The sequence below is a fragment of the Planococcus citri genome, chromosome 4, assembly GCF_950023065.1.
Source record: "Planococcus citri chromosome 4, ihPlaCitr1.1, whole genome shotgun sequence".
Taxonomy (NCBI): domain Eukaryota; kingdom Metazoa; phylum Arthropoda; class Insecta; order Hemiptera; family Pseudococcidae; genus Planococcus; species Planococcus citri.
Genome location: NC_088680.1, coordinates 27,127,707 through 27,155,068, shown reverse-complemented (window position 1 = coordinate 27,155,068; position 27,362 = coordinate 27,127,707). Strand labels below are relative to the sequence as shown.

The window sequence follows — 27,362 nt, the reverse complement described above, 5'->3', positions numbered from 1 at the left end:
TTTCGCACTTTCTCAAGAAATCCAAAAATCATGAAAAACTCAAAAACTGCACTAGAAGCTCTAGAATTACCGGCAGTGGCGAAATTCGAATCGAAGTTCGTTCACCTCCTAAATACATACTGATCAAAAAACTGCCTTCGAGGTGTTCTCTTGGAAATCGCCCAACTGTGAATGAACTGTTCATTGAACAGCTTGAAATTTTTTTAAAAATTTCTATTTTCAAGTGGCGAAACTATCCAAAACGACTATGTTTGAAGAATACTGATTGTAAAGTTGGTAAAACAGCAGAATTGTTTGAATTTTGTTTGGATTATTTCATCGTACCCTTGACATTTTTGAGAATATAAAAGATTACTTGCTTATGATGTGTAGAAGTGCAGATTACTTCATTTGCTGACGTATGCATGTATTCGGTTTAGAGCATGATCTGTTTTTGGTTTGTCAATTTTCTACCGTCTCAACATTCAATTTGCTCACTGATTGACAAATTTCTTTCATGAATTCTCTGAATGGGTTCAGATTATTTGTGAAGAATTGTAGCTGCCCTAAAACTATCCATGCACCCTAATTTGAGCTCCTTTAATTGAGGTAGATTTTCATCTTAAATTTGCTTCATGTTACATTGTATTTATGTACATACATACGAAAAAAGACCGATTGTTCGAGGGAGGGGGGGGGATTGAAAATTTGGAAAGGAAAAAATCCAAGGCAATTTCTGTTCGTAAAATTTGAAAGACACCCATGAGATGTACAGGCAGGTTAAATTTTGAACATTTTTTATTCTTAAAACGACAAATTTGTTCATGGAGAACATGCACTTTTTTTTTAGAAACATACCTGCCACAAAATTTCCATCTCCATGTACATAGTTTTCATTTTATTGGCTTTCGGGCTTCAGTATTTGTGATTCTGCCCGTCTCACTTGTCGTCGTCGTCGGTCTCGGATGTAATGATAGATGGGATGTCGTATACACCACGTATACTAATAAAAGCGCAAAACGCAATCAATTAATTGCCTTCTGGCCTCCAGAGAGATGGTAGGCCGCCATTAGGTAAACTTTAACTAATATAAAATTGGTCGTCGACTCGTCGTACACGCCGCGATGTATTCGCAAAACACTGACAGGGTGAAGCTTGCAGAAGAGACGAGGGATTTGTAATATAAGCCAATAACATCGATAGTCCGCAGTGTTTTCGCAAACGCTACCACGTCAAACTCCTTGGAATCGTGCCGGGCCTCATTGGCGAGGGGGTTCTCAGCATCTCGTCAAATACCCTTCAAATTAGGGGTTACTCTATCCAGACACGATGTACTACTACCACGCTGCATTGACGCGGAATTTAATTGTTCGTCGTGGCTGGCGAGGCGCGGGCGTCCTGCTTTTCTTGTATGTCGCGGAAGCCGAAAACAACGTAGTCGTCGTTACGGCGTTATCTGCCTCCTGGGACTAGGTTCTTCTTGTATATTCTGCAAACGTTCTGTCTGAATGTATACTCTCTTCACCCCCTTCCTCTCTTATACTCGTTCGTTTAATTCAACATCTCGTCGACGATCAAACGATCGTTTTTATGGTGTATGATTTCCCCCCTTTTATAATGCCTAGCTCGTAACGTAGTCATCAATTCGATGACATAATCGCTAATGTCTCATCCCCTTTCGTATACACTGCACTGTAACTCGATGTAAAATATTTATTATGACTTAGTGATTTTAACTTTATAATTCGCGTTTGCCACCAAAATGCGGGCTGATTCGAATTTCGCGATTAGAATCGAATCTAGGACTATAATGTCATTTACCTTGTTTGGAATTTGGCTATTGAGAGTCGATCTACGAGTAAGTTTGTAATGAAACAGCCCACACGTTGTTGGATGATGGGTTTTCCTTTTCCTAACTTACGCCTTCCTTATACATTTTGGTTGGTTTGGCTTATTTCGAAAGAGAAGAGCCTTTTCATCTTGCAAATGGTAACTTTTTTGCGATAAAAGAAAACCGAATTGGTAATATTATAATTTAAATTCAATACTGGAGGTTATTTGTTTAGGTACCTACGTAAAAACGTAACTTATTGCTTTCAACTCTAGAATGATAGAAAAATTTTCTTTTGAGAAGTTTCCTTACACTTTTTTTTTCGAAAGGAGGAAACGCAAGAAATGATGTTTGGCGTTATGTTTCTCATCATTATCATTTTAAATAAGTATGCTGGATACTTGACTAACTATCACTTTGGTGAAGATGGACTATTTTTTGTAAATTGAATACCTACGCATCAATGTTGTTAACCAAGAGAAACACACTTTCGTGTGATATTTTTGAACAGATAACTTTATTTCGATAAGAGAAATTTTCCTGTTTTGGTACGATTATTTTTGTATCGTGTTTCAAATGCGAGGGAGAGCAGGGGAGATGCGAGATGCGATGAAATTTGCCTATATACCTTCGTATTTTATCCTCTCATGCTGTATGATTTTTTTCATTTGACGAATTTTTATTTGTATGCTTCGTGCTTTTGATGGTTTTTTTTTTTTTGAGTGGACATGAAGTATAGAGGGTGCCCTATCAAATGCTAGCTGTAATTTTCGATTCTTGGTATAATTCGATATTATTCAACTACCTTGAGAAAAGATGAGAGTCGAAACTATTTCTGCCAAAAATGTTCAGTTTTTCAAATAAGTTGAAACCAATGAAAAAGTGAAGGTTGAGCAAAAATAATTTTTTCAATCTGATCGTTTCAAAGTCTTGAAACTTTGATGTCGTGTTGAGCTGATTGACGGTTGCACCAAGCATCTTTCCGTCGTTTTTTTTCACCATCAGTACAACTAGCTCTACCTATGATGTCCAATCCATAAAATCTGCTTTCAAAATGCCCTCTAATGAAGCAATCAAATCCTTATTGGCCTGAACACCTGTTATGAATGGGTTCAGATAAACAAAAGATCTTGTGATAAGGGATAGACCATTCTTTTCCAGAAAAAGCGAATAAAAGCGCGTGTAACGGATTATGAAAATCTCGTTCGCAAGTAAGCTCTAACTGTTGTAAATTTCCGAAAAATCTATTCGGTACTGCAGCTTAACTTTCAACGTCGAAGGAATTTATTGCTAGAATAATTTTTCTTGATGTTTCGTACGTCTCATTTTTATTAACTCCACTCATAACAAATTTCTCGAGAAAATAGCATTCATTCCAACTGGACAGGTACTACAGAAGACAAGCATGAATGTTAAAATTTCATCAGTAATTGTTGAAAAATTAGCTATGTAGAAAACTAAAATCAATAAAGCTTACATTAGAAATAGAAAACCAACCATGGTTTAATATCAAAATTGCATGAGATTAAACCTGTCGGATTTATCACAACTTGCAAAAATATTTTTGAACCAGGCCAAGCTAAATCGAAAAAGCATAAATGAAAATACATCTCCTATCAAAATTGCAGGTTCCAAGGTAGATTTTTCAATTTTTGGTGAATTTTTGAGAATTTGGGCTAAGAATGCGAAAAAAAATCAAAATTTCACCAGATTGAAACAGAAAATTGAAATTTGATATGTGCCATATTTTTCGACCCTCTGAATCAATTGGAAACTGTTTCGAATTGTTTTGAGGAGTTCTAAAGCCTTGAAGTAGTAGTTTTTGAAATTTGAAATTTCCACAAAATTTTATGTATTTTGTGAAATTGGAAACCTGAAACTTATTTCAACATACTGAGACGATTGGAGATGGTTTCAAGCCATTTTAGAGCCGTCAGCCACGTTTTAAAATGTTGGATTTTAAAAGAGTCCCATAAAAGTAATTTCGCTTCAGAAAAATAATCACTTATACATTAGGTACTCGTTATAGGACGGCAAAGTTTATTAAATCGATGAGTTCTTTTTTTTTTTGGTTAGAGCGATTCAACTGTTAACTCAAACTTCATATTTCCGATTCGAGATTCAAAAATACGAGAGTCGTGGGTAGGTAGGTATGTACATACTTTTCAAATTTCAGCTTCCTGAGTCAACATGATGAATTTGTTATTTTTTACATTTTTGCATCAAAATTTTTTTTTTTTTAAATTTACCAAAAACTGAAAGTAAACCTGAGCGCTTGAAATTTTGGCTGGTGATGTATTTTTGTATACTCATTTGTTTTATCTTTGCCCAGTTCAAAAAGATTTCTATGTACCACGAATTTCGGTTCCTTAGCCTTGGGCTTTGAACTTTAAACACCTTCAGTGACTTGAATTCCGTTTTCTTCTCATGCCAAAAAGTAGGGCCGCTGCAGAAGCTTTGCCAACTGAACAACGTTTACATATAGCTTTTCAGTGCAAGTTTTCTGATTAAATGACCGAATTTTCATCGGTGCGTTTTCCAAGCTCACATCAGAGAGGAAACAATCGTATTGCGGAAATCTAGACAAGTGCACTTCTTCTTGGCGCAAACCACAAACTCTACTCAACCTAGCTTTTGAACTAGAATTAAATAATCGTACAAATGTGTATAATAACAAAAAATGAAATTAAACAACAAAATCAGAATAAAAATAAATAATGATGAAATAAAAGAATGGACATGAATAAAAACAAAAATAAAATAAGAATTGAAACTGACAGAGAACAAAACAACAAAAAAGAATAGTGGAAAAGACAACCAAAATATGAGTAAAGAACAAAACGAAAACAAAAACAGGCAAAACCACCTTCATACAAAACTAGGAAATCAATTTTCTGACGTTAAACTTTACTCTACCACGAATATGGACTTTCATAGCAGACTTATTTAAATTATTCCTGTTTTCGGAATAACAGTCTTTTTTAAACCCATTGTTGATATAAGGTGCATTAAATGCTCTCATCCAGATGTTGTACCTGCCTCTCTTCTTATCAGGCCTTCATTTACTTCTAATGTATACCTACTGACATAAATTAGGTAAATTTTTCCAAAATGTGGAATTATCAGTATCATTTAAACACTTCAATAGGTAAACTAATGGATAGGAAATAGAGTAGATGAACAGGATATTAATCTCTGACGAGTTGAAGAGCCTGGATTGCACCCAAGTCTATCACCAGTTGACAAGTCCTTGATCATTTTTTTCTCATCATTACTCGGTTTCATTATAAATTTGTCCCAAGTTTTGGATGATATACTTGACAAAAATGAGAAACATTGACACTTTCTTCAACAGAGTTAATGTTATCTTCCATAGTCAATTTTTAACTAGCCATTTATCAGGAATGATACCTTACCTACGGTCTTGGCTATTTCCATGAACAAGTGAATTGAACACTTACGTTTTTCATTAGTTTGATGAGTGAAAACTTATCTAAATCTCCTAGATTCTCTTCCAAAAAAACCAAAAACATTTCTGAACAAGTACAATAAAAGCTCTCTTACAAAGTAGTCTTATTTCTAAAGTTGAAGGGATTCGCGGAAGTGAAGTTTGAAACTTGTTATATCTTCATTAAGTAATTTCAAAAATGTATAATTTTACAAAATCTTTTTTTTTCTCGTCTCAAAAAATCACTTCATAATTTAATTGACTTTCAATGTTGACAAAATTTCGATTTTGGAAAATTTTGAGAGATTTGTAACAAATTTCAGTATTTTTAAAAAATATAACTAAAATATTTTTAAAAAGCAAAATTTTTCACATGTCTCGTTGAATTTTTAAATACTGAAATTTTGCCAGCTGTGAAGGTGAATTAGCTTGCAGTGTAATTTTTTGAGACGAACAAAAAAATTAATTTGATAACGTAATGGCGTGATGGCGTAAGTATACCTTTGAAATTAAAGAAACGAGATACAATTTAGAACTCTTATTTTTTTCACCCTGCATCGCCTTCAAATTTAAAAATGGATTATTTTATGATAGAGCGTTCTTAGTTAGCCCTGAACAGTTTTTTTTTTTTGAAAAGTGATTCAGAAATTTTTTTTGCGAAATTAGATGTTTAAAGTTTTTGAAAGTAACTTGCAGTTGATTTGCATTCGTGATGGTTAGAGAATTTTGAAATAGCGATGAATTTTATCAGCTATTTTATCCAACTGTTTCTCTTCCCATAAGTTTTTTTCTATTCCAATCATCTTTGTGTACTGTCTCTTGAGGAAGCGCGTCGTGTAATAAAACTACACGTTTCCATGACATTCGAATCTGGAAATCTACAAGTAAAAATTGGCATTTTTTTATCACCAAGAAGTGAAACTGAAAAACCAGAAAAATCAATTTTTGAATTGGTGGTAAATTTTTGAGGGGAGATTATGATGATCATGTCATCGAGAGTCATTGAAGAAACATTTAAAAGCATAAGTAAATAATCGAAGCAGTCATTAGCAAAAGCAAATGCAAAAAATCTCTTGCAATCAGCAAATAAGTTTTCATTAAATTATGCAAATTAAATCTGGAATTACTAATTTATCAAAACGCTCAACATTTACCCAAATTGTGTGTTTGACGCTACTTTCTTAAGACATTCCACTATTGCCCCTGTGGCTTGAAGTTCATACATACATCCTCATATAAACTCAGTGTAAGCTACGTACCTTATAGTTACTGAGTGAAAATCCTTCTTTTTAATTTGAAACACCCTTTATAATAGGTGTTCTTTTTTCCACCAGTGAAATATTCCACCACCTAGATCTAGATCGTAACATAGAGTAAACTTTGAACACGAAGCACAGCATTTCGGTTTGAAAGTTTTTTCTCCGCCTGGGTCTATTATTCTCTTATCTTTACTTCGATAAATTTGTTCCAAGTGTAATTTACCAAGTAGTGCCTGTAGTTGTTGAGTTTTTTTCACCTACATTTTAGTCTGGAAATTACCTACACAGAATGGGTAAATTTTCGCCAATCTCACACTACCTATAAATAATGGTCTTATTATGGTATCATCTACAACTTGGATATTTTGCTAGAAAGCTGAACGCAAATATGTACGTTGACTAAATCGAAAAATGGGACAATGTGTGACCGTGTATACGAGATACTGTCCCTTTTTTTTTGAGGGTATGGAAAGGCAACGACCTGCGAAAAATGGAAAATATCTAGCAGCGTATGTCAGGATGATATACGAAGAAGTGCGGGGTAAACCGAGTGTACGATTTTGTGCATCGTTGAGTAAATATACACATTACACATTCACTCATCTTCCGTTTTTCATCGTTTTTGTGCCCCTCTTATCGTCCTGACTCTGTATGTCATTTGTGTGTGTATACATCGTATGTATATTTATGTTAGCAAATAATTCGCTGTACCGATCAGCCCGGCTCGTTTTTGTATTTTCCGCGTACATAATACATGTAGATGTACCTATTTGTATGTACTTGGAACACCTTGTTGTATACACGTACGTACGTAATGTATAAAGGAAATGAAAATGAGTGTTTTGAAGCTCGTCGACCGGTGCTGGACTTGATAGATACTACAATTTTTTCGCGAGTATGTACAATATATGTACAAAGTACAATGTGGGTCTACCTGCCTTATCTTTGTTTTCTTTCATTCTGCAGATGAATGATATTCAGTCTACTTACTAAAACTTTAAAAATATTCCAGGCTCTATCTCCTAACAGGTTTCATTTATTGCCTTGACATCCGCTTTGCCTTCATCCAATTGTTGAATTTCAAAAATAATTACTTGGTCTGTCAACTACCTACGACAATAGTTCTATTCGTAACTTTTAAAAAAATTCGACCTCCTAACTACTTAATTCGTCTTTGTACATACCTCAACTTTCCTTTTAAGATTTCTTACGTTTATGTGGAATACCATAATAAATGATTCCGAAATTCTAATTAAAATCTACGGCTGGGCACCAATGTTTCCCATTTACCAGCCTTCTTAAATTTTTTTAAAGTCATTCTGACTATTTTACTGTACAGTATTCCGATGAATATTCTTGCGACAGTGTGACGTCAATAAAAAGTGAAATGTTAGATGAGGATAATTAATATCTTGAAATAAAATTGGTGAAATTTACCTGAACAAAAATTATGATACCCAAATGTTTTTTATTCTCTATTTAAGATCTTCATTCTTTCAATGAATAATTTATGAATAGTAAAAACAATCTACATACGTGACCTTTTTGTTATTTCTTCTCTTCATATGTACTATGAAAAAAATTCCCAACTCACCTGAAACAAAAAAACAAAACAAATCGATTTATTAAGGACTCAATAATCGTTCTCTAGACAAATTAATACATTAACAATTCTGAACTCCTCCGTTGGATTTGTTCAAAATATTGATACACAAATGATAATCGACACCATCGATACCACATCGATACATAATGTGCCCCAGACGAAACAATTTTCTTCTTATTATCATTTCGTCGTCGTCTCCGATGTTGAAAATACGATCATCGAAATTGTCGTAAATTTGTCAACATCCGCATACAAAGGGATTTTGTAACTTGACATCCACAACGATGTAAAATGACGATCTTGGAAATGTGTTAGTCGATGACATTTGTTTCGCATATTTTCGCTTTACCCTCCTACGTTTCAAGAGTTGTGTATTTTTTTTTCGACGTCGATACGTTCGTTGCGTAATTTACACGCCAAAAAAATGAAGAAAAGGGGTTGTTTGCGAGTATCAAATGGTTACGTGATTTTTACAAGTGTGTTTTTAGTCTCGTAATAAGATGAAAAGGTGAGATTTGCCAAACAGGCTTGTCTGATGGTGAGTGATATTGATATCACATCAGGCATATGCAATTGAGTGATGAGATGAATTTAGTACAAAATAAATTTGAAAAAATATTTCCTGGGGTATTTTTTACTGACAAAACAAATAAAAGACTATCTCGAAGACCCTAAAGCCAAAATTCGCCGAGAAGTTGAAGTTTGTTGTTTTTCAAAAACCCATAAATGTAAATTTTGTGCCAATCTATAGTGTTCGCCTTTTTAATGTGTGGTTTGCTGTACCTATAATTTTTCTAAATGCCTATTTGTTCTAAAAGTAAATTTTATGCTGATTTCAATGTCGTAATTGGATTTGCGAATCAATTCGAGTAAGTAGGTACTGTTCGAACATTTCGAACATAACAGATTGATGAAAAAAAAAATGTGTGCAACAAAATTCTGTTGAAAAATCTTATTATTAAAAGGGAATCGCCACGTCAATGTAACAGTGAAAATTTCCAAAGAAAAAAAAAATATAAATACAACTTAAGAATAAGAAAGAATCGTAAAAAAATTAATTTCAATAAAATGTAATTCAAAGAATGAAAGAATTTGATATTGATATACTACATATGAAATGTGAATTTTCATCAAAACTTGTGAGTAAAAAAAATTAAATGATGAACAAAGTACACAATTTTTAATAAAAATGTAAAACTGTTCATTTAAAAACAGATGATAAATCAATGATTAAAATTATTCCAAAAAAAAAAATTCAAAGAGTGAACTTATGAAAAATTCAAAAATTTATTAAGATTCAGTTGAAAAAAAATAAAAGTTCATTGGAACTCGTGGTAGGTTTTTTCAAAATATTTTCTTGCAAAATTGCATCGAATTGTTTTAGTTTGTGGGAAAGGAAACGAAGTTCTTGAGTGTGCAAATTAGTGAGCCTGAGAGGTTCTAATGTAAAATTTTTCAAAGCGTTTGTAAATGTATCTGTAAAATTCAGATCGCCGAATGGAATATTTGGAATAATATTTTCAAATTCTGAAGTGGTTTTCGATTCTGCGTAAATTACAGTGTTTTTCTGTGTAGCCCTGACAGTTTGGGTTGAGTTGGATCATATTGTATCTGTCATGGGTTCTGTTTCTTTACAGACTATTGAAATCAAATTAGCAGAGGTGAAATTCCTCCATCTGGCAAAATGTTGAGAAAATTTTCTCGAACTGTCAGTTTCAATATCAAAAGGCATGATTTAAATTTGATTATAAAACAATGATCAAAAAATTTCGCCTGGAAGTGGATATGGTTCGGCAGAATATTACAGTACTTACCTACGAATAATTTATGATGTGAATGCTCTAATTCCGACCACCTGATATGTGACATTCTTAACCATAAATTTTGATCCAAAATTACTCGTACTTGATCAAATCGATTCGAAAAAACCAATTACAGCATTTAAATCAGCACAAAATTCACTTTTAGAACAAATATCTAGAAAAATTGTACAGCAACCACATTGAAAACACGAATACCATAGATTTGCACCAAGCAAAGGAACATTTTAGGTTTTTGAAAAACAACTGTGTTGAATTTCGCCTTTAGGAACTTCAGGATGATCTTATTCGTTTTATCTACGCCAAGAAATATTTTTTCCAAATTTTGCGAACTCATTTTTGGAAAAGAATTGGGGTGGTCGGATTTAAGCATCCAAAAATTGATCATCCTATTTTGAATATGTACTTGTGCCTACTAGAACGGTCAGCAAAATTTAAAAAAAAAATTGAAGGTTGAAATTTTAGGAGGCGAAACTAGGATAGTTGGTCGTCATTATTTGAGCTTTTGTCGACCTCTCTAGGTGAATTTGAGGCCGAGTTATTCAAAAAAACAAACGAGGTGGTTGATAATCGGACACCTTATGGGAAGCTATTCTTTTTTCTCACTGTTTTGAAGTAACATGCATTTAAAAATGATGAGAAAATGAAGACAATGATCAAATAAAATGGTGGAAATGTTGAAAAAACTGAAAAATGAAATTGACAGATTGAAATAGTACTTTACCAAAGTGGAGTATGAAGAACTAAAAAATACAAAGATTTTCTACGTAGGTTTTCGGTGAAAAAACTGGAAAATACTCATCTTACCCTTCAGTTTAAATTGTAAGTCACCCAGAACATTTTTCAACCACAGTATCAGAGGTGTTCCTAAAAAAGAAGTATACTTAAGCCCTTTACCGGAAGGCATTTTTGAAAAAAATCGTAGTTTTATCGCTCTAGCTACTCAATCTGTTTTGGAAAAAATAGTCCAATTCAAAAAGAAAACCAAGACCACACTTCAAGGTTCTTGCTGACAAAGGGAACCTTTACTGCTCGTCAACTACGATTCAGCTAAAAGTCGACTCACTGGATGAACATTTTCAGCCGGCTAAGTTAAATTTTCGTTTTTTCGTGAATTTTTGAAAATGTCGCGACTTTGTATCGCGTTTGTAGGTAATTCAAATTTTCTACAAATAGTAAACGCTGGAAATGAAAATCTGAAAATCACTTAATATGATAAAGTCGACATCAGTAAATCAATCGCCGTCATTTTCATTCTAATCTGGAACCTCCAGCAGAAGTCAGCTTCTCTCCGGCAATTTCAAATCGCTCTAGAAGAGGTCGAAATCAATTTTCTACAGTTGAAAAATGTATGTACAAACTTTATTTCGAATTGAAAATCTCAAATTTGAAAAAAAAATAAATTGTGAATTTTTGCAACAAATTATACTCGGAACTTCTACTTACTTTCTTGAGACGACCTAACCCCCTCCCCCTCCCTCCTTAATCAGATGGCCCACAAAACGTTGTACCGCAGCTGGAACCTTGACCCTTCGTAACGTCGATATTCTATACCTACTAATCGATCAAGATTATCTCGTTAATGAGAAGGATTAATTCGAGTGATCGGTTTTCAGGGGCTAGAAGAAGTTTTGAGTGACGTTGACGAAATTCACGAATTTGGATTATTTTGTATCTTAGTTTATTACGATGCTCTCTGAAGTGATTTCAGATAACTGGAGAAAAGTCAACTTTTGCTGGAGGCTCCAGATCGGCTAAAAAATGATGACAATCGCTTCGTGATGCCAACTTCGGCATACAATCCAATTTTCAGATTTTCATCTCCATATTATTTACTCTTTCTGTGGATAATTGATATGCGATTAGGATCCATTTTGAAAAATTCGCTCATAATCGAAAAATCAATTCGGGTAGCTAAAAATTTGGTTCTGAGGCCTGATTGGCATGATCTTTCAGTGAACTGAATTTCAGCTGGATCGAAATTGACGAGTTGTTGAAGTCCCCATTGCGATTGATTGAAAATTTACAATTGATTTTTTAGGTGAATTTGTTTTTTGAAAACATTTTGTGAAAATATTTGGGAATACAGTGGTGCCAGTTTTTCAGCCACGTTTGTAACAAAAAAAAAAAAGAATTTAATACCAGGAAATACCAAAATGTATAAAACATCAAAAATGTAAATTCACCTAATAAAAAATTCCAAAAGACGAAACAACCAAGATTACTTACTATATCGTGATTCATAATTCGAACGATTCCTTCACAAGTGAGCCACCATTCCACATCGTAAAAAGAATTAAATTTCATCGCGTTAATAAAATTACAGTACACGCACACATCCTCGACCCACCGTGTACGAGATAACCACGTATTAAAAAAACATAATTAGATATCATTCATAACGACATTGATCAATCGCTGCCCGCTCTTCCCGACTAAAATCCAGTTTTCATGCGCCGAAAAAAAAGAATACGATGTAGAAAAAAAAATAACGACGCGCGAATCCGAATCGTTAATTTTCAATTTTCTTATTCGACTGGTTTAGCGAGATAGATTCGAGCTCGGCTTATTACTCTTCTAGTCCGCCCGCCATCTCCTGCGGGGACAACGCCACCAGCACCACCGTAGCCATTCCATTCGCGAGAACGCTTCAAAAGATTTATACGCGTAATAGCGCGAATAAATCGTAAATCATCGAACCCTGCGCGCCCAGAGTGGCAGAGCAGAGGCATCTCTCAGGCACAACAAGACACGTTGGTGGTAACATTTTGTACGGCAAATGCGACGATCCATTAAAAAATATTTAAGAATAATTTGTTGCAACGACACATATACGACCGCGTATAATGTAAAATATGTAAATCCGTTATTCAAATTAACGCTATACGACGACAATGTTATATTGTTGAAATATTTGCGACGACTAACACTCTGCTCCCTGTGAGCCGATGGGTGGATTGGATGCTGCGGAGGGAAAAAATCCACTATATTACTCGTCGATGCTGTTCTACGACGATACTTTGCTCACCACCGTTCTTGCGCCTCTCTTGTCGTATGACTCAAAACTGTACACGGTGATGATGATATTTCTTTTTTCCCACTGTCTTTTCTTTATTACGTTTCCTCTTTTTTTCTGCGAGTTGACGACGACGTCGACTTTTGTTTTAATTTCAGAGAAAGAAAGCTTACCATTTTTTTTGATACGCATCTCGGAGGTTTCGATAGTCCTCTATTGTGTCGTGCTGGGTTGGGAAGAGGGTTGTCGAATCCAAAAAATATACAGATATTCGAATTCGGTGACTTCAAGCTATCATCACCACAATTCCATCCCCAAATGGGGCCCTTAGAAGGGTCTAACTGTAAATCCAACTTCATATTCGTGTTCAGGGTGCTCGATTCATATGAACACGACACCCATATTGTCAACCTTTTTCAGATCCAAAATTAGATGGGGAGGTGCCCATGGCCTCAAAATGAGCTTTTTTCAGGAATTGTTGCATTTTCTGCAGTTTTTCAAGGTTCACGTGCAAAATTTCAGAACTTCATCACGAGTATTTTTTTTTTTTTGGCAGTGCTATGACACAAAAAATATGTACATTTCGAAGAGTTTTTTGAGTTTTTGAAGATGACCTACCTGGAGAAAAAAATTAAAAAAATTCTCAAAAAAGGTATTCATCCGAACATATTTCTAGAAGAAGACAAATTTTGTGTGCTCGAATTAGGTTCGGAGGTGCGGCGGATTCAAATTTTCTTTCGTTTAAATCTCCTCCCCTCTCCCCCAGTGGATGGCCAATAATTTTCAGAAAATTCACGTGGCTTGTCTCATGTATCCTCTACACATTTTTGGTGAATTCAAAAATTTTTGCTCAAAACTCCTTGAAGTACGATATTTTTCCGAAAAAAAACAGAAGTTGGTAAAATCTCCATCCATTGAAAACGCTTTATTTAATGCCAATTTGACAATTTGTTGGAAAAAATTCTGCCAACTAATTGCCAACAGAGGCAATATTTTTGCCAATTACTCTCATTCTCAAAATAACTGTTACATTTTTGAATTTTGAATTTCAAAAATCGAAAATGAAGAGAAGGGTTGTATATTTTGGTTTTTTGACTGCAGAAATGGTACCTTCCCATGGTGTTTCATTTTTCCTGCCTATAACATATTACTAGTTTCCTGATCTACCGGGGGGGGGGGGATTGGGGGTTCGAACCTAAGGTCTCTTGCACCTAAAACCCTACATCTAATCCTACAGCTACCAGTACTACGAGAAGTATATTGGGCATAAAATGAATTCTTATAATTTGCTTGCAGGCTCGTGTTGTTAATTGCTTTGATTTAGGCTATGTAAAAAAAATTTACGAATGTTTTTTGTTGTAAAAAATTCCTTGAAGTGGATTTTTTTTAATTTTAGTAAAACCAAAAATTTTAAATCTATATTCAGAAATTTTGTTAATTCTACTTCAGAAATAAAATAAAAATAAAAAAATCAATTTCAAAAAATTAATATCAATTAAATTGAAATTATTTTTTTTAATTTATTGAATAAATTTGTGAATTGACTTTTTTATTTTCATTAATTTGGAAAAAATTATTTTGTGAAATGAACTTTTAAAAATATCTGAGTTTAGTTTTACTATTTTTGGTTTCACTGGATTTTTTTCCGATTCACATATAGGTACACATTCAAAATTTTTACAATTATTTTGTATTGATTTTTTTAAAAATTGAATTGAAAATATATTTTTAAAATACCTACTTGGTTAAAAAGATAAGTTACGGATACAATTTTAATTGTTTTCAAACAATTTTAAATCTATTACCTATCTTTTTATTTATTTCTTTAGAATAGAGACATATTTTCAGTCATACCTACATAAGTATATCAATTTTTATTATAATTTTTTTACGTTTCAAGGTCAACCAATTCTCAAAAGTTTTTAAATTATAACTTCTGTGGGAAAGGGGGGGGTTCGAAATTTAAGTGGATGCTTGCAGTAATTTTTTTAAAAATTAATGTTCTTAAACATTATTCTGCTTAGGTAGATTTTGTTGATAATTCGGTTCAAAATTCTAAAATAATAAAATCATTTTTGTATTTTTAATTTTTTTTAAAAAAAAGAATTTTTTTGCACAAAAAATTATAGACATAGTAAGAAAAACAATTAACCAAGGTTCACTTCAAAGACAGAAAATACGTTTAAAAAACAGGGCTAGGGCAAATTCTGAAACATCTTACGTAAAGTAGGTACAACTTTACGTAGCAAATTTTTTCCATTCAAACGACGAATATTAGGTAGGTCCATACTGTTATGGCTTATTCTGTATAGCCTATTTATGTTAATAAACACATCGCCTTCAATTTAAAAACCATCTTATGCTGAACTTTGATTCAAGTGTAAGTTCAATGCTTAATATTTCGAATTCATTTCCAAGGGTGAAGAACGTCTGCTATTTTACTTATAATCTCGACTCGATGCCATCTTTCCACGTTGACAAATGAGCAGAGTCAGAGTCAGCTGAGCTACCTTAGCAAAAAATCTTGTGAAAAAAGAACGTGCGTTTTTCACTGAATTTGGGATACGTTCAATTAAGAAATAATTTCTCTAAACGATAATTTTAATTCAAATTACGAATATAACCGTGTATATAATAGATAGGACGATAGGTAGGTACTTAGGTACAACATCATGGGTGAAATTCAAAGCAATTTATTTCACAAATCAATCATAGAAAATGTATAAATTTGAATCAGCTGTCAAACAAATACGTCTTCTGACGATCGTTGATGAGCAAAAATTACGGCGAAAAAATTAATTTACGTAAAAATACGTCGCTTCAAATTGCGTTATTTTGTAGGCAAAAAAAATCCGCATTTTTTGAACGCTTGAAAATCACACTTTTCAAGGTGTAACACGCGTACAAACGTAATACACATGTAGCCCTACATTCATTAAACGTGTCATACAATTTAGTGAAAGTAAATTGAACATTAGAGAAGGTAATATTAGAATACATGAATTTTAGCCCATATCACCACATCCTCCGATAGCTCAGTTGGTAGAGCGGTGGACTGTAGTTGTAAAAACATTGGATATCCATAGGTCGCTGGTTCAAATCCGGCTCGGAGGAATTTTTTGAAATTTTTTTTTTCACTTTTGGTACATGATATAAATTCAAAAATTATCCATTTCGAGAGTAACAAGACACGAACATAAAGCCCGTCGCCAATGCATCTTTTACGCACTATCAAAGCATATGGCAATTTTCTGCTCTTTAAGAATGCTATAAGTACGAAAGTTTATTTTTTATTGAAAGTTCAATTAAAAATAAGTCCAACGTGTATTGTAGGTATTATAAAATTATTTCAGAAGTTTCCAACAGTGGAAAGGTGAATACTAAACTAGTATTATAATAAATTAAATTGTTTCCTTTTTGAAATTGGCGATGACTGTGGAGAACTTTTTTTTGGGGAGGGGGACTTTTTTGGCTAAAAATATTTATTAATCGTACCAACCTATAACCTTTCTTTTTCGTTTTTTTGTTTCAATTTCAGTGATTGCTGTGAATTTAAATTTTTTTTTTTTTTTTTTTTTTTTTACAGAATTTGACTGAGTGTAGTGATTTTTTTTTGAAATTCGAAAAAATGAAATAGGTAACCTACTTTGAAAGAAAAACTATAGTAAAAACTAATAAAATCAATTTAAAAATGTTGAAAAATTCTAATTTTTAATTGGATTCTAAATAAAAATCCATATGATTTTAGTTTAACTTTAAACTTTAAAACCACCAAAATATACTAATTATTTCAATGAAAACCTCCAAATTTTGAGCACTGAAACATACACTAACTTGAATTTAAAAAAAAAAAACAATTAGCATCTGTAATGTCTTGCGCAAGCGCATGATGCTGATGTTTGCAAAAAATTGCCAAAATGTTGACAATATTCTTCTAAGGAACTAAGGAAGTTATTGCCAACATTTTGACAATTTGCCAACCACAGCAAAATGTGCATGCGCAAATAAAATACGTGGCAATGTTTTGACATTTGGGTGGCAATTTTCTTTTATACCTTCATTTTCTATTTCGTAGGTGCCAATTTTATAGGTACTCAAAAATGCCAATGTGGCAGTAAAAACGACAAAAATAATTGCCACTGCGCTAATCGGGATTATAGATAGATGGTTGTTTCAAAAAATTGATCAAATACACTTAAACTCGACTCCGCTAAAGGCTTTTTTTTGGTACATATTTCGACTTGAGTTACGATGTGTAGAAAGGAAAAAGATCAGAGTGACCGTATCGAAAAACGCCATTATTCGAACTCAGCGTCTTCAAGTCAGCTACTTACTCGATGTACAACTTAATTTTTGAAATTTTTTCCAATTTGATGAAAAATGAATGTTGTGGTTCCTTCTTCATGTACAGGGTGGCCAGAAATATCGGGTACCCCTAAAAGTTTTCTAACTAAATACTTCGGTTGGTCACAGTGAATGATAATAATGATAACACATATGATTGGTTGTTGGACTGGAGAGATAACATTCCACCAATCATATGCATCTATTTCACGTTCCAACCGATATTTTTAATGAAAAACTGTCTTAGGGGTACCCGATATTTCTGGCCACCCTGTATATATAAATGTACCTACTCATACATTGGCATGAATTTTGCTGGCTAAAGAAATCGAGACACGCAGAATGGATGCAGAATTACTCGAACAATTTTTCAAGAAAAGTTTCGTTGTCTTTCAGGGTCGTGAAATTGTGAGTAGATCTGTCTGACAAATACCAAATTTTACCCTTATTTAAAATATGAATCATTTCCGAAGTTACAATTTGTAATAAGTGTGTAGAAAAGATTGAACTTCCCACTTTATTTTTTAAATAAAAAAAAATCCGAGTTTCAATGTGGCCAAATAGGCTCGAATAAACAAGCTAAAAATTTCATACCTCCAACTTATAGAGATCTGAGATCCACTCCACTGCTTCCCGATACTTTCAATCAATTTTTTAAATCTTATTTAAGAGTCGGCAGGAATGTAGTTGTTGGTGTGGGTAGGCTTTCTATAGATATCATATTCCAATTTGTTGTCTTTTCTGGTGATTAGGATGTCCAAAAATGGCAGTTGTTGGTTGTTTTCATATTCATAGGTGAACTTGATGGTTGCATATTGTTGGTTTATGGTCTCAAGGAAACCATTTATGTTGAAGTCCTCTGGTACAATGCTGAAGATGTCATCAACATATCTGAACCAAATCTTAGGGAAGTCTTTTTCTATTTCCTTCAGTTTGGTTTACAAGTGGCCCATGAAAATGTCTGCCATGAATGGTGACAAAGGGTTCCCCATTGCTGTTCCTCCTGTTTGTTGATAGAACTTTCCACCATATTGGAAGATGGTTTATTTCATGCATAGTTCTGTGAGGTTCATGAGTTCAGCATTCCTTTCTTGGGAAACTTTCTCTTTTTGGAGCCAGTCTTTCATTATGGCCAAGGTTTCTGGTATGGGTACACTGGTGAATAAGTTGGTGACATCAAAGGAGATGAGTCTATCCGTTGGTGTTATCTGGGTGTTTTTCAGTTTCTCCACTAGTTCTTCATTGTTCCTTATTTGGTATGTGACAGGCTGATTAATGGCTTATTGTAATTTGGTGACAAGTTGTTTGGCAATCTGGTATGTGGGTGTATCTATGTATGTTGGATACTATTGGTCTCATTGGATTGTTGGGTTTGTGGATCTTTGGCAGACAGTATAACTTTGGTATTTTTGGGTTGGAGGGTATTTTGTAATTCTTGTTCTTGATTGCTGTCTTGGTGGTTTTTATCATATTGTTCAGTAGGTTTTTGGTTAGTTCTTTGTAGGGTCCATTCTTCAACAAATCATATGACTTTGTTGTTGTAGTCCTCTTTTTCCATTTAACCTTCAAAAGCTGTGACAATTTGAAAAATTCCATTTAGTGGTTCCAACAATGCCTAGATGTGAATGTTATGGGGGTACCTGAAATTATTTTCAAACAAAGTTTTCTTGTTTTTTAAAACTATTTTTGAAAAAAAGTGAAAATAATCCATCTGTTCGAAAATATTTACTTAAAATTATTGTAGTTTCAGTTTTTTTCATCAACCAATTCGTTTCCAGCAGTTCTGTCCATGAATGTGATGAATCCCGAATATTTGAGTTTAAGGAATTAGGTTCAGATTTTGAGGGATCGGGTTCTGTTTTGGATCAGGTTCATTGAAAAAAATTGGAGTCAGGGATCAGGAGATCTGGTTTGGACCACCATCTCTGTCGTTAACTCTATTCAAAATCGTGCAACCATTTGTGCTGTGAGTACATCCAATCTTGAGACAAGACATGACTAATGAGCTTTCAAATCGTAAACACATGAAAATTACAAGGAGTAAATATGATTTTTTCTATCTTTCTTGCTTTGGTTCAAATTGGAGGGGGCCCGTTCAAAAATGTTTTCTACGAGTGTAGTAAGCTCTGAAATTTTGACAGCTGAAGTACCTAGTGTGATGGCTTCGTATTTACTCACTTATTAATTAAAAAGTTTATATTATTTCAAGTTTACGAGTACTTTGAAAGTACAACGTGGAAGATACGTTTAGTGAGGTTTGTATCTCAACTGATTAATTGAGTAACAAATAAATTGGTCCAATATTTTGGCTGTATTTGTATGGATCTAAGCAGTAGGTCTAGGTACAGTACCTTTGGTGCTTTTGCTGTTGCATTTGCCACGTGAACCATTTAGTTGGTCATACTGACATTTTTTGTCAATGGCTACACAGTATCCTAGACGAGTAGTGTTTTCGATCAGACGAGAACACATTAAAGGCTTGGCCATTCTTGAGATTTACAACTGTGACCATATCTACTGTGCAAGCAAGCACCGTTTGTGTATGATTTATGACTGATTTATCAGCCAGTTGGGGGGGGGCTCATATTTGTAGACCATTTTTCGTCATCACACTAGGTATATCCTGTCATACTTTTTCAATTGAGCTTACAATGGAACCTCTTTATCTTAACGTGTCTGCCTGCCTCCGATTTGAACCCGACCTAAGTAAGATTTTTGGAAAGACTGAAAAAACATGATGTGAACCTCCGCAACCAAAACTTCAGATACCTTTACCTACCCAAATTAATTTTTCTATTTTTGGCGAATTTTTAAAAATTTTAAATCGACGATTTTCGACGAATTATGCCTCCTTTTTTTTGCTGAAAAGAAAAAAAAATTCAGCAAATGTGATGAAAATCGGACCTGAACTCCCTCAAACGATTTTTTTTTTACCATTTTTGGTCAGTCTAGAGCCTCCAATGCAATTTTTAATTTTTTTTCAAATTCGAATATTAGAATTTTTCCAGAAGGCATGGAAACGAACTTGGGCTGCTAAAAACTGAGTTGTAACTTATCCTCTATCTTTTTTAAAAAATTGATGCTGTAATTTATGGGTTTATTTGGCCATATAGGAAAGCAAAGGAAAATAACATCGTCAGTTTTCTTCGCTTAATTATGATTTCGGAGTTCTTAATTATCTTGCACAGACTTGGGAAGTGAAAATTTTCACTCGTGAAGAAAAAATTTGGACCCTTGAATAATTTATATTCGACCAACTTATTTATGTAGATGAGTCTAAGAGAAGCATAGACTATAATAATAACATCAAAAATTAAATGTACTCGTAATAATTTACACAAAATACACGTGAATTAACAAAACTAGGCGCATCTCGCAGAGCATTTATCTTCGCACCTTTGCGTCCTACATTCAGCTCCTCGACGATCGCACTTCTGCGTGCATTCGGAATCTTTAAAGTACTCGCCGCATTTACCACCTCCCTGACCCGTATCTCTGGGATTCGACCCGTTGTTGCATCGTTTGGTACACGTTCGTTTATGACCTTTGACCCGCTTGGTGACTTTTTTCAGATCTTGCAAAGCGCACACCACATCGTCGTCTTCGTGGAGCTTCTCAGTCGCCGATACGACAGCTTTATAGTTGGGATTTTGGCACTTGACGCATTGGTGTTTTTCGTACACGCAGGCGTCGTCGTCATCGATGCCCCAGCAATTATTATGGCTTTTTTCGGGGAAGCATTCGTCTTCGATTTCGTTCTCGCAGCATTCGTCGACCACCTTTAATCGTTCGTTTATGGTGGGACATGGTTTGGTGGGCTTACCTTTGGATCGTGATAGAAACAAGAAGAAGGCAGCTATGCCTGCTGTAGCTAAGATGATACCGATGGCGTACGTGAGGTATTTCTTCTCTTGAGGAGTCAGTTGTCTAGGGAAATACTTTTTCACCAGTTCTTCGGCTCGTTGACGAGGTGAAGTTGCAGGAGGGTAACGATACGTTGACGGATTGGCTTGCAAGACATCCCTTTCTTGGCAGGTATCCTCGTGGTAGTCTTCTTCTTCTTCGTCGTATTCTTGATCTTTTCTACGTTCGGGGATTCGTTTACAATACCAAATACCCGGATTGCTGGAATTACTGCGAGCTGTTCGAGTCGATTTACTTCTGGATAACCTGGAGTTTGTATTTTTAGGTTTTTTGAATCGAAATACGTTCGAAGCAGTTTCCTTAGGTTTGGCTAACGTGTTGAGTTTGGCTGGTTTGAAAAAGTACGTATTGTTCGGATTAGACAGGTCGGGTTCTTCTTTCCTCAGCTTGAAGGGTCGTAGGGCTGGTTCTTCTTCGGTTTGAGGAGTAGATAAAGGCGATCTGAAGTTGACCTCGTCGTCGTTTTGTACTTCGTTAATTTGCACTCCGTCAGATATCGAGTTGGTGGTCACGTAACCGGTATCGAAAAACGATAAAATGTCTCTTTCTTTGACAGCCTTTTTGAACTTGGATTTTTTTCTCGAGAGGGCATTTTGTACATTTTCAGCATCGTTTTTAAACATTTGAAGCGACGTTGTCTTCGTATCAGGTCTGATTAACTCTTTACCAGAGGGTCTCGTTGCTTTGGGCTTTTTACTCGCCGATTGTAGTAAATTATTGGTGTTGCTTAATTGGACGGATTTCAGGAAATCAATTTTATCGCCGGGCTGATGTTCGTGGTGTAATTGTTTTCGAGATGATGGTAGTTTGTTATGATGATATTCATCGCCGTGCACTTTTGATTTACGGTGTGAAGTTATCTCCGGTAATGGCGACGATGATGGTGGGTTTATTTCGTCTGATGACTTTTTTACAGTACTGGAATCGGATTGGATGGCGATTACGTTCGATTTACTTTTACCCCCTAAGAACGACGATAATATCTTGGAGAAGGATTTTTTATGCCCTCGCCGAATTTCGTCTCGATTGTAGCGAGATTCGTGTTCAGGTTCGATCGATGTGCGTTTCTTCTTGGAGTGTTTTTTTGAACGTCTTGATCTGGATGTCGATGTTGGCTGCTGAGTATCTTTTAACGACATTTTCTCTTTATTTTTTTTTTGTAGGCTATTCTTTTCGCTTTCAACTATTTATCCCTTTTCATTGAGCATTTAAGCTACGTAAAATTTCATTCGCCATTGTTGGGCTTGGTTTTCTGCTATTTTTTTCCATTTTAATACGTAATGCTTGGCAATAAAACATCAATGCCCAGTTTGAATGATGCGAATTTCTTTCCAGTTGTCGTCCAATATGAGTGAACCGTTGAGGCTAGATTTTCTATGGTAATGGTTATATTCGCATATTTGAGTATGGGGTTGATTGCAATAAACTGTGGTATTCGTGGAGGAACTTTTCGACCTTCGTTGTCTCTAATTTGAACAGGACTTGGACAAATTCTTGTAATTTCCAGAGTTCCAACTTCAAGTTTAAATTATGGAGTGTGATTTAAAATTTCTAGAGGGATTCGAAAACTCAATGAAGGCTCCAAAAGGTCAAATTGCAATTGTTTTTGAGTCAGGCGATTATTGTCTAACAATATCTTATCAAAGAAATAGAAAAGAAAAAAAAAAAAAAAACGGTCTTCAAGAAACGTAGAACCCTAAGAGGAGTCAAAAAATTCATATTTTTTCGAAATAGTGAAGGAGATGTATGGGAATTTTTTCAAAACATTGTGAAGAGAGGTTGAAATTCTGAAAAACCCAAAAGGAACCACTTGAGCTTCCACCCTCTGATTTCAATAAAAAATAAGCCAGACCGAAGGCATTGTCTTTTTGAACCTTTGTGACCAAAATTTCACAGATCCAAATTTATTTATGAATTTTTGAAAATTCAATAGATTTAAACCTTCTCTTGTAAAAATTTTTTTCTGATTAAAAACAGTGTACCTATTTTTATATGTAGTTGAGAAGAGGTGTTCAGTAAACGGAATCAGTTTGGCAAGTTTGAAGAAATGAATCAAAATAGAAAACCGATCTTGAAATGTAATGAACCTCACTTTTTTAAATTTAAATATAGGCGAACTGGGGTGAAGTTTGAAGTTGAGCTTATTCAAGTCAATTTTAAATTTGAACGGGCCATGAGGTGTGGAATGAAATTTTTCAGTGATGAACTCTTCGATGTTTTTCAGTGCTAAGAATTTTTCAATGTTCTCTAATTTCGATGCTTCGTTGAAATACTCGTTTTTATTCGCACAGTGAAAAAAATCTTCAATGTTTTAGCAATGAAAACTTTTTAGGAAAAAACTTCTTTCAAATTTTTAGTGAAAAATGTTCAATTTGTTATTTAAAATTTTTCAGTGGAAAAAATGTCTTCAATTTTTTAGTAAAAAAAAGCTTCAATTTATAAGTGAAGAAAATTTTTAATTTTTTAGTGAAAAAAGTCTTCAATTTGTAAGTAAAAAAAATCTTTAATTCTTGAGTTGAAAAAAAACTTCAATTTTGTAGTGAAGAAAATCGTCAATTTTTTAGTGAAAAAAATCTTCAATTTTCAAGTGAAAAAAATCTTTAATAAATTCTTCAGTTGAAAAAAAACTTCAATTTTGTAGTGAAGAAAATCTTCAATTTCTTAGTGAAAAAAATCTTCAATTTCTTAGTGAAAAAAATCTTTAATTTTTCATTGAAGAAAATCTTTTTTTAGTGAAAAAATCTTCAATTTTCAAGTGAAAAAAAATCTTTAATTTTCAAGTAAAAAAAAAATGATTTTTTAGCCCGAAGCAATCTATGATTTTTTGGCGAATGAAATCTTCAATTTTTTAGCAAAAAAAAGCTTAAATTTTTGGTGAAAAGAATCTTTCAATTTTCAAGCTTTGAAAATATTTTCAATTTCAGTGGTAAAATTCGTTAAATTTTTGTTGAGGTGTGTATTGTTTAATTTTCAGTGATGAAAGCACTTATTCTTCAAATTTAAATGGTGGCGTTTTTCAATTTTTTTAGTTGTGTAAATTTTTAATACTTCCTTGAAATTATGATGTACCTACGTATTTAATCATTGAAATAAAAAAAACGTCCTTTTCGTAGTGATGAAAATTTTTAAAGGAAGTTAATTCCTTTAAAAAGACTGTTTAATCATTTTGTAAAAAAATCTTCAATTTTTCAATGAAAAAACTAATCAAGTGAAGAAATTATTTTGCTTTTCAATGATCAATTTTTTTGTGATCCAAATTCATCATTTTTTTTTGTGATGAAATTCGCCATCAATGATTTTGCAAAAACCCTCTTGCAATCAGTGAATAAAATTACAGAATTTCACATTATATAACAAGTCTTATGGTGTCTTGTAATTAGACAGTGAACCAAGATCAGAGTGCTTGATATTTCAAAGATTTGGAAACGCAGTCCAAGTTTGAGAAATAAAAAACCCTCTTGCAATCAGTGAATAAAATTATAGAATTTCATATTAAGCAAAACGTTCTGCTGTGCTTTTATGGAGTCTTGGTAATTAGACAGTGAACCAAGATCAGAGTGCTTGATATTTCAAAGATTTGGAAACGCAGGCCAATTTTGAGAAAATCATTTCTTTGAAAAACTGCACACCAAAGTTATGTTGGAATGTTACCTAAAATTTGAGCAGGTTTCTAAAATCGTTCAACTTGAACCGTCTGTCTGCGACGAGTGATGCCTTTGAAATTGGAGTAATATAATTATTTGGTGAATTTTGAATTTAAAGGGGTCATGAGATGTGAAATTGATGAGTAAAATATAGGTTTTTTGTGCTGGAACGAGATCGAATGAAAATATATCGTAGATTAATATGTGATTCGTCATCTTCCCCTGCTGTGATTTTTTTTCAGAACAGTGACTAATGAGTTGGGTTTGCTTAGAAAATTGTCTGCAAAAGTGACGTTGAAGATGTGGCGTGTCAATTTGTAGCATTTTGGATGCCTTTCAATCATTAATATTGTTGTATGAGTAGATGATTCCATCATTTTGATGTTCAAAGATGATTCGAAATTCATTTTTGAACGATTTTATGATGGAATTTTTATTATTGCTCAACATGGTATTTTGTTTTTTTATTATTGATTATGAAAACCTTCACAATTTCTCATTTAATTTCAGCTCAAAAAAATGATGTAGGTAGTACTTTGATCTGTGAATTTCGAGAAATCCCTTGTTACGATTTTTCCCTAGCATTGAAATTTTTCTGTGTTTATGTTTGTATCATTCACGGTTGAGTTTTCAGAGGTGTTGATTTTTGATACGTTCTTTACTTAGAAAGCGAGTGGACTGGAAAATTTTGAATATTTTCTCAAACCAAAATTACTCGATTAAAATGTATTTCGGTAATTTCCTCCCATTTTCTATAAAACTTTCTCTCGCACAAAGTTGGAATTTCCTAAAGCTACCGAGAAGTAAATCGAATTAAAAAATAAATCAATAGCCAATCCTTGGATTGGTTTTCGTGTTTCAATCAAAGCGTCGACTTGTTTTACGAGTTCGATAAATCTCCTCGACAACTTCGCAGGCTGTGGAAATTGCGTATAAATACCGCATAAAAGATTCCACCGAGCGACGAGATGCTCTCTGATTCTTACAGTAAGCGTTATTCCAGGTACCTTCCCCTGACAGTAGAACGTCGACGACGACGCCGGAGGTGCATTGACATCACGAATTACCCTCTTTGATCCTCTGCTCCGATCGACCATCCCTTTAAAACACACTAATCCAGCACTATGCACAGGTCCGACAAATTGTTTTCTATTAACGTCATCGTCGTCGTAGCTGATGTGAGTCGATTCTGCGCGTGTTTAACATATACTACGATGTCGATTGAGAAACTCAAACTTATTCTTGTAGTTTAAATTCTTGTATAGATAAAGATGTAAAAAAGATTAGAAAAGGGGAAAACCAAGCTCGTAATTTAGTTAAATTATGAAAGCACAGTCGTGAAATTGGTTTAATAGAAATTTATGGCCTGGCTTCCTTTTCTTTAGGGCAGAATGGTGTTTATTATTTTCTCAAATATTTCACTTCTCATAGACTCGTCTCGTGTAAATTACCACGAGGCAGGAGGGCGACGAGAGATGGTGCTTTTTTTCAAGAATGTGTACTTACGATTTTTGGAGCATTGGAGGAGTAACTCGAGTAACATCTAATTAGATAATCTAGTTGAATGGATTGAAGGACACTTGAGAAAAATTTTAAGTCCACGTTAGTGGAATTTCTTGGACATACTGTTCGTATAGAAACCTACTTACGAAGTAAGAACTGTACTTAGATCATTTTTTGATACACAAAGTAGAGTCGAAACAGCAAAATCGTGACTGTCAGGCAAAATCTGATGTTCGGAATACCATACATCTCATCTCTTCAAAGACTGGGAAAAATACCACAGAATTGAATCCATTAAGTGATAATCTCATTAAACCAACGAGTAGTGATGCTTTCTTTCTACTCAATGCTTTGGTATTTATGTGATGTGTTCTCACTGTGTATTAGGTCTCATGTTGGCGTCCGCTTGTTGTTGTTGTTGATGTGCTTCTTCATCACCTTATATATTTACGTACAGTTCACTTATTCTTAAACACAAAACCATTTTTCAACAACGACTAAGCAGGCGGCGGCTTCTCTAAATCAATCAACGTATAAATGACGTTATATATTTCGAGAAAAGCTTCTCCTCTCTGGTTATTAGACGTGTGGTAGGTAACCAGAAGAGCAGAAAGTAGCAGCAGATTCGTCTTCATAATGCAAGAAAGTATACGCTCATCGGCGCTCGCAAACGTAGCAGTTTCAAAAGATATGTAGTTCACACTTGAAAATCTTCTCTTTATGTCTTTCGCCTAGCAACTAATAAACATTAAAGTAATGAGAGTACGTATATACAGTCGTCGTATCTCAGTCTCACACGTGTGCACGACGAAGATAGAAAGAGTACGAGACGAACGAGCTCCGCAGTCGAAGAAAAATTAAAGGTCTCGAGCTCCTTAAGCGCGTCAATTTGTGTAATTGAAAATCTAACGCTTTCGACGAGGTAATAATTTACAGAACCGCCAGTTGGGTGTTTTCGTCTTCTTTTTAACACTCGAGAGAGGCGTTC

General features: G+C 34.1%; 1 protein-coding gene and 1 non-coding gene across 2 annotated transcripts in view; one reads left to right on the top strand and one right to left on the bottom strand.

Annotated features, from left to right (window-relative positions):
* The window catches only part of PlexB (plexin B), a 427,961-nt gene that overhangs the window by 92,993 nt on the left and 307,606 nt on the right, over positions 1-27,362 (bottom strand). The gene's annotated exons all lie outside the window — the stretch shown is intronic.
* TRNAY-GUA (transfer RNA tyrosine (anticodon GUA)) lies at positions 15,984-16,073 on the top strand. Its single transcript is given in 2 exon segments — positions 15,984-16,020; positions 16,038-16,073. It is a non-coding gene; the product is annotated as a tRNA-Tyr (tRNA).